Here is a 13,492-nt window from a genome sequence, read left to right as displayed (position 1 = left end):
TTGTGTTGTATTAATTACAGCTCAGTGAAATGATGTAGATGAAAAAATAGCAATTTAATTTAGCTATAATTAACACCACACAATGATTCAATGTCCCCAATGACATCACTGGTGGCCATATCCAGACTAATTTACTCTCAATAACTGTCAAACTAAACAAGAGTTTTAGAGTTTTTGGATGTGTGTGAGATTCTGTGCAAAGGAAATCAGCATTGCTTTTTCGTGAAGTGCCCCTTTAACTCTCAAACCAATTGAATTTGTACTAGATAGTTTATAGTTTGGGGATATGTGTAAGATTATGGGCATATTAATAAATCAGCTTTTTATTTTGGTTCCTTTAAATGGGTGTGAGGTCATTTTCAGATCTGATTAACCCTCCCTCTTCTCATTTTACTAACACACGCCGAAAATACAAACATTTGGAGTCTATTCCTTCTCTCGTGTGCCATTCAGATTTACTGAATTATTGTTGTACTGTATACCTCAAGCAAGTCCGAAAAAATCTATAAAAAATGCTATTCTATGAAGAAGAAAGAGAAAAAAAATACTAAATATTTTGTAACCGTGAGAGATTAAATAACTCTTTTTGTGTTTAAGTGTTGCAATCACTCAGTGTGCCTTCTGTGTCTCTGTACGTTTTATTCTCATTTACTAGGTCAAATGTCAGTTCATGTTTCTCTATACATGTAATCATTTGAGGCACTTTTATTATCTCGTTCACAACAGATCCATTCCAAAAGTATTTCCCTGCCTGCTGAGTAAATTGTTACTTGCAGTTTTGTATTTTGAATCTGATACATTGGTTGGTTGGCAACTCAGTGATATTGATTACGACTTTAAGAGCAGGAATGTTTGATAGGCAATAAAGGGTTGTGTGAGTACTGCGGTGCTGATGTTGCAGGCTTGCAACCAAATACTTACAACAAAGTCTAACAAAGTCTATTCCTCTACTTCACAATCAAAAAGCAGTATGTAAAGTAAAAAGATTTAACCTTCTGTAGTGTGGTAGTGAAAGGGTTAAAGGACCACTTTGCTGATTTTCAACCGTATCTCTATATATATGCAAAGTTGTTATATAGTGTGACACCTGCGGTTGTTGCCAATGTTCTCTGTGTCTCTGGGGCAGAGCTACAACATCTGTTGCGTCACTTGACATGTAAAGAACGACAACCTAGTTCAGCTTGGATGTGTAGTCTCTGTGACTCCATCTGAGGTATAATCAAAGCCATTTTTGCTGTTCCAGCATCTTTCTCTTCCCTCTGTCATGGTCGCATCCAGACACCATACAATGATGTTTCTTGCCGATGAAAGTAATACAAATCATTATGTTGTGTTTTTTCTTATTTTAGAATGTTGAGAGATGCATTTCTGAGTTTTACACAGGCAAATGTGTCAATGACAAAACTGAGGAAAACAAAAACAAACCACGTGAACTTTGGAAATTACTCAATAATCAACTAGGATGCAGTAAAAAACTTAAAACCAGATTCTCAAACATAAACATAAAAACTGACAACACGCTCATCACAGACAAGCTGGATGTAGCCAATTACTTAAACATTTTCTTCACAAACATAGCCACAACACTGGTAAACAAACTACCCTCCCACTCAGGGCTTTATGGGGTAGAACACATAGTAGCTTTCTACAAAAACCTAGGGGTCCGCAAGGACGACTTCAAGCTGGAAACGGTAACAACAGATGAGGTACTCAATAAACTGAGCGCCCTCCAACCTAACAAGGCCACTGGCCATGACAACATCCCCTCCAAATTCCTCAGAGACTCAGCAGCCGCCATCACACCAATCATCACACACATAATAAACCTCTCCATAAAACAGGGACACGTCCCCAAGGACTTCAAAATTGCGAGGGTGACCCCTCTGCACAAAAAGGGCAGCAAATTAGACCCAGGCAACTACCGCCCTGTTTCTATTCTCACCTCCATCTCGAAAGTCATGGAAAAAATAGTCTACGAACAGGTCGAAAAGTACCTAGCGGAAAAAAATCTAATCTACGAATTCCAATCTGGCTTCAGAACATCCCACTCCACTGACACATGCCTTCTCTATTTGAATGACCACATCAAACAAGAGGTGGACGCAGGCAAATACTGCGGCATGGTCATGCTGGACCTACAAAAGGCCTTTGACACGGTCAATCACTCCATTCTGATTGACAAGCTAAAAGCAATTGGTTTTGATAGTCTATCAGTGAGCTGGATGCAATCCTACCTTGAGGGGAGGGAACAGATGGTGGAGGTAAACGGTACCCTATCCCCCCCCCTCACAGTGAGCTGTGGTGTTCCACAAGGAAGCATACTAGGACCGCTACTGTTCCTAATTTATGCAAATGACATGTCGTCAGCTTGTGACTGCAACTTGTTCCTGTTTGCGGACGACTCAGCCCTGCTGGTCTCTGACAAGAACAAGTTACAGGTTGAAAAAACCCTCAGCTCGGAACTAGGCAGAATCTGCATATGGCTCGCTGATAACAAACTATCATTACACATGGGCAAAACAGAGTCCATTCTCTTCGGTTCAAATAACAAACTCAGCAAGACCGACGGCTTCTCAGTTACAGTGGGTGACAATATTGTCACAAGGAAAGATGAAATTACCTACCTGGGGTCCATCCTAGAGGCTAATCTCTCCTGTGACAAAATGGCATCCAATGTAATAAAAAAAGTCAACCAACGAACTCGATTCTTGTACCGGATCTCCTCTCTGGTAAACAAGAACACCCTGAAGACTCTGGCAGGAGCACTCATTCAGGGGTACTACGACTATGCTTGCACCTCATGGTACCAAAGCACCTCAAAGGCGCTAAAAACAAAATTACAAACATCTCAAAACAAACTGGTCAGACTACTGCTTGACCTTACTCCTAGAACCCACCTCACCCCTGCCCACTTCGACAACCTAGGATGGCTTAGAGTAGACGACAGAGTACAACAACTTGCAATGGGCCTGGTCTACAAGATACACTACACGACCAAGGTACCCATGTACATGTCAAAATACTTCCCAAAGGTCAGTGAATACCACGATCACAACACCAGAGGGAGCTCCACAAATCATGTCAAACCCAGATTCGGCTCAAATAAGGGACTAAACACGTTTCGCAATTATGCCACATCAATGTGGAACGCCCTACCCAAAGCTGTAAAGGAATGTGGATCACTACCCACTTTCAAAACCTCTCTCAAGGGACACCTACGGGAGACTGCAATTCAACACTGGCCCCTGTAAATATCCTAACCCAATCATTCCAACCCCCTCCAATGTACAGTCATTTACCTAGTATGGTTTTGTCAATAGTTCAATGTACAATTGTGTTTGTTTGTACAGTGTCTCCTCCCCCCCCCCCTCAATGTACAGTGTTACTTGTTTATACAGTATGCCCCCCCCCCCCCCCCCAACCACCTCCAATGTAAATTACCCAGTATGGTTGTCAATATCCCAATGTACCCAACCCCCCCCACCCAACCTCCAATGTACAGTTTCTACGTCAAATGTATATACTCCCTTTTCTTGACTCCTTCTGTATCACAAACAGTACTGTATTTGCAAATCTGGTATGTCATAAATGTATAGATGTAGCAGTACTGACTATCTGTATGTCATGTATGTCATATATGTCTATATGAATTGAAAATGGGGGACCCTGATGGAAACAAGACAAACGTCTTTCTCAGGTCTGCATCCCCTTAACAATTGTATGTATTGAGCCGTACTGTATTGTACCCATTCTGCAATCTGTTAAATAAAGTTTTCATTCATTCATTCATTCAAATACAATGCCCTCCCCCACAGAGGTTTGCAATGAGCTTGTGCACAATGCATCACTGACCTTTGGGAAGTATTTTGACACACTACTTAGTCGTGTAGTGTATCTTGTAGACCAGGCCCATTGCAAGTTGCTGTACTCTGTCGTCTACTCTAAGCCATCCTGGGTTGTCAAAGTGGGCAGGGGTGAGGTGGGTTCTAGGAGTAAGGTCAAGCAGTAGTCTGACCAGTTTGTTTTGTGATGTTTGTAATTTTGTTTTTAGCGCCTTTGAGGCATTTTGGTACCATGAGGTGCAAGCATAGTCGTAGTACCCTTGAATGAGTGCTCCTGCTAGAGTCTTCAGGGTGTTCTTGTTTACCAGAGAGGAGATCCGGTACAAGAATCGAGTTTGCTGGTTGACTTTTTTTATTACATTGGATGCCATTTTGTCACAGGAAAGATTTGCCTCTAGGATGGAACCCAGGTATTTCATCTTTCCTTGTGACAATATTGTCACCCACTGTAACTGAGAAGCCGTCGGTCTTGCTTAATTTGTTATTTGAAGAGAATGGACTCTGTTTTACCCAGGTGTAATGATAGTTTATTATCAGCGAGCCAGGTGCAGATTTTGCCTAGTTCCGAGCTGAGGGTTTTTTCAACCTGTAACTTGTTCTTGTCAGAGACCAGCAGGGCTGAGTTGTCCGCGAACAGGAACAAGTTGCAGTCACAAGCTGACGACATGTCATTTGCATAAATTAGGAACAGTAGTGGTCCTAGTATGCTTCCTTGTGGAACACCACAGCTCACATGTTTAGTATAAAAACTCTCAGGTCCACAAAAAACTCCCAGGTCCACAAAGTCAGTCTCCCATTTCTTGTCAGTGGAGCAGCTCCAGACATGACATCACAAGTTTCAAGGACGAGACCAGTCATTCTTGCCTCGACACAAAGAAATAAAGGTGCCATCATTTTTTCAAAATCCTTTACCATTTGGTAGTTATTTTCTGCTGCCATTGGCTTCCAGTGTATCTGAAAATGTGTCTTAAACACCACATAAACTGAAGAAAGTCACCACATCCGACTAAAATGCTGCTAACATCTCATGTGTCACTTGTTTTCTAAAGAGTGTTGCCATTGACCCATTGTATATACACAGGAAGGAATTCCTCGATCCCTTTCAGATGCTGTATTAAAAGGCGCAATAGAGCACCTTTTCAGGGGGGGGGAACTAAAACCTTTCAGGAAAGTAAATGTACCTCAGATGTTAGCAGGGTGTTTTAGTCAGATGTGGTGACTTTCATGGGTTCAGATGTATAGAACCCAATGGCAGTGGTGAATCTGCAGAAAATAATCAGCTAAACATTTTCAGTAACGGTAAAATATTAGGAAAAAATATATATACATTTTTAAAAAGGGAGCCTTGATTTTTGTAGCGAGGCAAACATTACTTGGACCCCACATGTCAAAAAGACTGGTGTGAGTCTTACATCCATGCATGGTTTCTGGTTTCATAAGAGTAGCTAGAATAGAATAGAAATACTTTAATCATCCCGAGGGAAATTTGGCACTACAAATCGCTCACAGTAAACATTTAGGTAGACAAAACAATTAGTCACGAATAAGAATACAAAATAAGCCTAAGAATAAAATAAGCCTAAGAATAAAATACGGTCCGGGATTTACATTTCCTATGTTATGTATATACATTCTAATATAAAATATACAGTAAAAATATACAGATATCTACAGTAAGTGTAATATTGAACAATGTTGTTTTAAAAGTAAGTCCAGGAAGATGGTAACTGTCACCCTGTGCTCAGTGATGCAGTGAGGCACAGTGATGCATTGTAAAGTCTGATGGCTGTCGGAATGAAGGACTTCCTGTGCCGTTCAGTGCTACATCTTGGGAGTCTTAGCACTGAACGTGATCCTTCTGGACTGTCAGCCAAACAAGCTCATGTTTACATACTGAACTTCACATCAAACACATGACTGAGCACTGAACACATCAAAGAGAAGCCGCCTATTCTCGGTCCTTGCTCCACAATAGTGAAACTTAACTTCCCACCACAGTTAGGAGCCGAAACACGACCAATCTTTCACCGTCGACTAAAAACACACATCTTCAATCAATATCTGAAATTATTTTTGTTTTAAAACCTAACCTTCTTACTGTCTTCTATCATGCACTCTTCCTCTAAATAATCTTCCTACTATAATGTCTCTACTACCATGCACTCAACACTGCAGTACCCCAAGTTTCAACAGTTTGATGATCATTGTTACTCAGCTGAAAGAGTTGCTGACTTGTCATACAGAACTCGTAAGTCACTTTGAATAAAAGTGTCAGCTAAATGACTAAAGTTTCTTTTTTAGTTGTCATACAAAAATACAGAATACTTTTATATGAAATGCTTTTTTCTGTTTTGCTCCTGAGAGTGTGCTAGATAAAAAATAGATAAAGTATAAAATAGAAAGTCAAAAGTACGTAAACAAGTGTAAACAAAAGTGTTGTGAAGGATCAGATTAAACCGAATATATATATTTATTTATATATATATATTTAAATAGTATTTGTATATCGTTTGATATCCCCTGTATATTCCTTGTACAATATGCACTGAATATCCCTTTAGTCTACTAAACAGCCCATAATAGTTTCATTCTACCATTGGATGAGAACCTGGCGCCAGCAGCCATACCCCTAGGTTCAAGTTCAATCGTGCCGCCCAACATGTCGTGGCAAGCCCGGTTCCGCGTAGGAATACGTCTGGCGAAATACGAATGGTACTATTTGTTCATAGCGCATATATATATGGCGCAAGTAAAGTAGAACTTTCTTTTAGTCCATTAGTTCTTTACCCTCCAACCGAGTAACAGACGCGAAGCCTCACCCACGACGCACGTGTGGTGCAGTAAGGCCTACTTGGCCTCAGAATAGGCATTGAGATATCGTGTGGATTAATAGTTGAATTGTCATAGTTTGGCACTATACCGTCGAGTTGGACGTATTCTATTAAGCTAATAATAGTCTATTTATGTATGGTGCATCGTTCGGTTAGAGTTATAAAGTTATCAGTCCCCCCATCGTTCCTGACGTTATCTGGAGTCTTAACCAGGCTGGGCAGACCACTAGTGGTGCTTGCATCCGAGGAGCTCCGGGCCAGGGCGACTGGACCTGTACATTGGATTACTCTACCCGGACGACGGCGAGCCTTCCACGGCTTGGATTATGCTTTGGGTGCTTTGATTATTCCATGGATAACGGCCAACACTGCGGAGTGTTGGAACTACCCCCCGGAGAGGACTCCAGGTGAGACGGCGCTCTACACCAGTGAGGTCGCCTCACGTCTCTCCGTTGTGGACCGGCAGCTACCGTCCACCAGAGGGTCCAGCTGTATTCGTCTGCGGACCGAGGTTCTGTGGGCACCGTGTTCAAGACTTTGAATTCTCCCAAGAAATCGTCGGCCAGATGGGATACCGCCAGCGGCTTCTCTAACCCCCCCCTCCTACTGTCTTACAACCAGCGGGACCCCCCCCCCCCCTTAGTGTATCCAGCTATAATCATTTAAGTACCATCGCTATAGTTTCCTAAAGAACCAGGTTGTATACTTACTCCCTGCGTAACCAGAGATTGGACATTCAATGTTGATTTACCTACGAATACTAATTTGCCATACAAGTGCATTTCAAATCATAAGTGTAAACAAGTGAACGTTGTATATACCTTTTGCTATATTAAATATTCGATTTGTACATTTGTGTGGACTTCGTTTCATCAGGTGGGAAAGTGTTCATCATATCTATATCATGTACTGGATGGCCAGAAGTTAAAGTACAAGAGGTAGTGGTTTAATAATACCATACTTAACAATACAGTCAGGGAATTGTACCCCTCAGTTACAATTGGTCCTTCGAGCCGGAGGGTAACTAGTGTAATATTAATATAGTGTTATTAATATTAAAATGGCCTATGATGAACACTCCACGAAACGGTCCTCCTAACCTAGAACGCCCGCGGCGCAGACGACAGACACCTCAGTACTTAGAGGCTTACGCTGTCAGTCAACTACCTAGCCTTCGACAAACGGTAAACGCGGTAAAAGTAGAAAGTAAAATTATGTCTGACCTTAACGACCAGGTTTCCCCGACCACAGAGGCCCTAGTAGGTTCTAATGTAACTGACCAAGCTCACGGTGGGGACCAGGAGGGAGCTGACATGCCTTTACCCCCCGCCACTACCGAAGAAGTAGTCCCCGACCAGCCCCGGGAGGAAGACAACCCTACAGAGAGAGAACTCTGCACGGAAGAAGAGGAGGAGAGCGCCGAGGAAATAGAGCTCCAGGACTCCCCAACGAGTACACCCAGGAGCGGCTCACACAGGAGCGGCTCACCTCCACAACCGCCTTCCCCCAGCGAAGCGGAGAGGATGCTACAACAGGCGTTCCTCGTCAGCCTGACAGCCTCTACCGAACGCGACCGACTTCAGGGCGAGCGCGATCGACTCCAAGCGCAGCAACGGAGCGAAGAAGAGCGCACACGCCTGGAGATGAGACGCCTTCAGACGGAAGGGAATATGGCAAGAGACCGAGCAGACACCCAGCGTGCCGCTGCCGGTGCCCAAAGACAAGCAGAGCGCGCCGCCGCCGAAGCCCAGCGCGCCGCTGACTATGCCCAAAGAGAAGCAGAGCGCGCCGCCGCCGAAGCCCAGCGCGCCGCTGACGGTGCCCAAAGAGAAGCAGAGCGCAACATCGATCTCATCCAGCGCCAAGCCGAGCGCGACAGACTACAAGCCGAGCGCGACAAGTTACGGGCGCGGCTAATGAAGCGGCTGATGATCCCCAGGGCAACACCCTCTCCCTCCGCCAGGGGTTCAAGGAACTCGTCGAGACAACAGTCAAGGGCAGCGTCTCCTAACCGAGCAAGCGACCCTGAACTTGATCAACAGACCAAGCCTATACCCCCCGCAGACCCCCTTCCCAGACCGGTCCAAGCGAGACCCAGCTACAAGGAAGGAGCGGCATACACTGCGGAGAAGCTAAATAAACGATTACAGGATCTGGAAGACCTGATAGAGGAAGAAGAGGGAGAGGAGGAGAACCAAGCCCGACGACAGCACAGTACTCCACCGGACCAGGAGGTCCAGTACAGCCCAGGCTATACCCCCGCGGCGCTGCGCTACAGACCCCCGACTCTATTCACGGGTGAGCACGACGCACGACCAGCCCCGAGGAATAGCACCTGGACCAGCGGGCCATGGTACCCTGTCGGTACCAGCCCACAGAGAGGCGCAAGAGGAGACTCGCCTAGGAGGCCTCTCCCCCAACGCTCGCCGATGTATCAGCCATCCACGGCGTCATACATTGCGACACCGACCACCAGACGGAGTGTGTACAGAACACTCGCCAGACAATATGACCCGTTGGGATGTATTCTACCTTACACCACCAGGGCAAAGAGGATTGTACGAGCACTATGGGACAAGGACCAGGGCTGGGACGACCCAATACCCGCACACCTTGCCTCCACATGGAGAGAGTGGGAGACGGAACTCCGCTCACTCCCAGGCGTCAATATACGCCGCAGCTACTTCCCATCCACAGTGAGGCCAGAGACATGCAAGACTGATCTACACGTCTTCAGCGACGCCTCCGAAGTAGCCTATGGATCGGTGGCCTACTTGCGTGCCCAAGAGAAGGGAGGAAAGATACACACTGCTTTCATCCTGGCTCGCTCAAGAATAGCCCCACGAAAGCAACAATCTATCCCGCGTCTAGAGCTCTGCGCAGCCCTAGCAGGAGCGCATCTAGCCACGTTAATCCAACGTGAACTCACCATTCCGGTGCACAGAACAATCTTGTGGTCAGATTCCACGACAGTACTCACATGGATCAAGTCTGATTCATGCAGATACAAAGTCTTCGTGGGAGTCAGAGTCACAGAGATTCAAGAGTTAACAGAAGCAGCGAGCTGGCGGTATGTGGACACCAAACACAACCCAGCTGACGTCATCACCCGGGGAATGTCTCTGGATGACCTCACCCATCGCAACATCTACAGTGACGGACCAGAATTCCTCAAGCTCCCGGAAGGAGAGTGGCCTACGCCCACCCCACGGGAAGCAAGTAACGAGGAGGCTGAGAACAAGAAACCTATGTTCTGTGGACTGAGCACAGTCGCCTCCACAGACCCCAACATAGATGACTGCATTACCCTAGAGAGTGCGCAGCAAAAGACATTCCTGTGGCACCACCCAGAGATTCAGTCCACCACTGACATGTCAGCAGCTGACTACGAAGAAGCAGAACTTCTTCTACTACAACGAGCCCAGAGAGACTCGTTCCCCGATGAGCTAGACTGTCTACAGGGAGGAAAGCCCGTCCCATCAGACAGCAGACTGCTCCACCTGGCACCCGAGAGTGACGCCCATAATCTCATCAGAGTGGGTGGTCGCCTGCGAAGAGCCCCCGATCTACCGGATGACATCAAGTACCCGATAGTCTTGAACAGCCGACACAAGGTCACAGAGCTGATCATAAAGAAATACGACGAGGATGTACACCACGCAGGAGCAGAGAGAGTCTTCGCGGAGATCAGACGTCGCTATTGGATACTTCAAGGAAGAGAAGCGGTGCGACGCTTCCAGCGAACCTGTCTAGACTGCCGAAAGTGGCGCGCGCAGCCCAGCATACCACGGATGGCTGACTTACCCCCCTGTCGCCTCCGACTCGGCGACAAGCCATTCCACTCCACAGGCATGGACTGTTTTGGCCCGTTGTATATAAAGAGAGGAAGAGGAACCGAGAAGCGGTGGGGTATTGTATTCAAATGCATGACCACCAGAGCGATACATATCGAGCTCCTTCCGACCATGAGCACAGACTCATTCCTTATGGCCTTCCGAAGATTCACATCACGGAAAGGAAAACCGTCTACATTGTTGTCTGATCACGGGACAAACTTCAAAGGCGGAGAAAGAGAGCTGAGAGAGAGCTTCCAAGCTATGGGCCCAGAACTTAAGACCCACCTCGCTCCATCCCAGATTGACTTCGAGTTTAATCCCCCGAACGCACCCCACTTCGGTGGAACCTGGGAACGAGAAGTACGTTCTATAAAGACAGCCCTGTACGCCGTGCTTGGGGCCCAGACTGTGGCGGAGGAAGTCCTAATGACAGTCCTCACGGAGATCGAGGGAGTATTGAACTCAAAGCCCCTCGGTTACGTCTCCAATGATGTAGCAGATGTCGACCCAGTCACCCCCAACACACTCTTGATGGGGCGGCTGGACCCCGCGCTACCCCAGACAATGTACAGGCCTGAAGAAGCGAACGGCCGAAGAATGTGGAGGTACAGTCAAGTACTAGCTGACAAGTTTTGGAGCAGCTTCCTACTCCACTACCTACCGTCTCTACAGACCCGCCAGAAGTGGGTAAAAGAGAGAGACAATTTGACAGAAGGAACAGTCGTCATGATTATCGACCAGTCACTACCCAGAGCTATGTGGCCGGCTGGCCGCGTAAGCAAAGTGATCACCGGTGCCGATGGCAAGGTCCGAGCAGCTGAAGTACTCGTCCAAGGGCGAACTTACACACGACCCGTGGCGAGGCTAATAGAACTGCCCCGACTCCCAGATACTATCGATGATGACCATGACCCCATGACTTTGTGAGTTGACTGACCCTTACAGCGGACCTTGAGTGGTAGACAGTGCGGTTAATCTGTCTCTGCTTAGCTAATTAGGTGGGACTAATTAGGGGGCGGCTGTTGTGAAGGATCAGATTAAACCGAATATATATATTTATTTATATATATATATTTAAATAGTATTTGTATATCGTTTGATATCCCCTGTATATTCCTTGTACAATATGCACTGAATATCCCTTTAGTCTACTAAACAGCCCATAATAGTTTCATTCTACCATTGGATGAGAACCTGGCGCCAGCAGCCATACCCCTAGGTTCAAGTTCAATCGTGCCGCCCAACATGTCGTGGCAAGCCCGGTTCCGCGTAGGAATACGTCTGGCGAAATACGAATGGTACTATTTGTTCATAGCGCATATATATATGGCGCAAGTAAAGTAGAACTTTCTTTTAGTCCATTAGTTCTTTACCCTCCAACCGAGTAACAGACGCGAAGCCTCACCCACGACGCACGTGTGGTGCAGTAAGGCCTACTTGGCCTCAGAATAGGCATTGAGATATCGTGTGGATTAATAGTTGAATTGTCATAGTTTGGCACTATACCGTCGAGTTGGACGTATTCTATTAAGCTAATAATAGTCTATTTATGTATGGTGCATCGTTCGGTTAGAGTTATAAAGTTATCAGTCCCCCCATCGTTCCTGACGTTATCTGGAGTCTTAACCAGGCTGGGCAGACCACTAGTGGTGCTTGCATCCGAGGAGCTCCGGGCCAGGGCGACTGGACCTGTACATTGGATTACTCTACCCGGACGACGGCGAGCCTTCCACGGCTTGGATTATGCTTTGGGTGCTTTGATTATTCCATGGATAACGGCCAACACTGCGGAGTGTTGGAACTACCCCCCGGAGAGGACTCCAGGTGAGACGGCGCTCTACACCAGTGAGGTCGCCTCACGTCTCTCCGTTGTGGACCGGCAGCTACCGTCCACCAGAGGGTCCAGCTGTATTCGTCTGCGGACCGAGGTTCTGTGGGCACCGTGTTCAAGACTTTGAATTCTCCCAAGAAATCGTCGGCCAGATGGGATACCGCCAGCGGCTTCTCTAACCCCCCCCTCCTACTGTCTTACAACCAGCGGGACCCCCCCCCCCCCTTAGTGTATCCAGCTATAATCATTTAAGTACCATCGCTATAGTTTCCTAAAGAACCAGGTTGTATACTTACTCCCTGCGTAACCAGAGATTGGACATTCAATGTTGATTTACCTACGAATACTAATTTGCCATACAAGTGCATTTCAAATCATAAGTGTAAACAAGTGAACGTTGTATATACCTTTTGCTATATTAAATATTCGATTTGTACATTTGTGTGGACTTCGTTTCATCAGGTGGGAAAGTGTTCATCATATCTATATCATGTACTGGATGGCCAGAAGTTAAAGTACAAGAGGTAGTGGTTTAATAATACCATACTTAACAATACAGTCAGGGAATTGTACCCCTCAGTTACAAAAAGTGTTCAATATACATATATACAATACAGAGTAGAAAAAATTTGTAACTTAGTTACAATACAATATACAGTACAACGCAGAAATGGGATGAGGTACAACTTAGGGTAAGGTGCAATGAGGTATTAGTTGTAGTGCAAATATTGAAATTCTTTATTGGGAAAACCACATTGAGATACAGTATCTCGTTTTCGAGAGGGTCCCAAATCTCTTTACCAATAAATATAAAGTGTGTTAAAGTGTCTAAAGTGGGTGCTACAGTGAGTTGTTTATTTAAAGTGAGTGTGTACGTGTGGATGTGTGTGTGCTGTGAGTGTATTTGATGGTTTGTTACATAGTGTTATTGTCATTGAGCATCCTGATGGTCTGGGGATAGAAGCTCCTTCTGAGTCTCTCTGTACTGACCATGAGACTCCGGTATCGCTTGCCTGACCGCAGCAGTTCAGAGAGGCAGTTGTTAGGGTGACTAGAGTCTTTGATTATTCTCTTAGCCTTACTCCTGCAATGCTTGTTGTAAATGTCTTGGAGAGTGGGAAGCCCACCTAGGTGGGTGGGGTGGGGTTGGGT

This window comes from Notolepis coatsorum, assembly GCF_963971535.1.
Source record: "Notolepis coatsorum genome assembly, chromosome: 1".
Lineage (NCBI taxonomy): Eukaryota > Metazoa > Chordata > Actinopteri > Aulopiformes > Paralepididae > Notolepis > Notolepis coatsorum.
The sequence above is the reverse complement of the archived record's forward strand: the minus strand, read 5'-3'. Positions refer to the sequence as shown.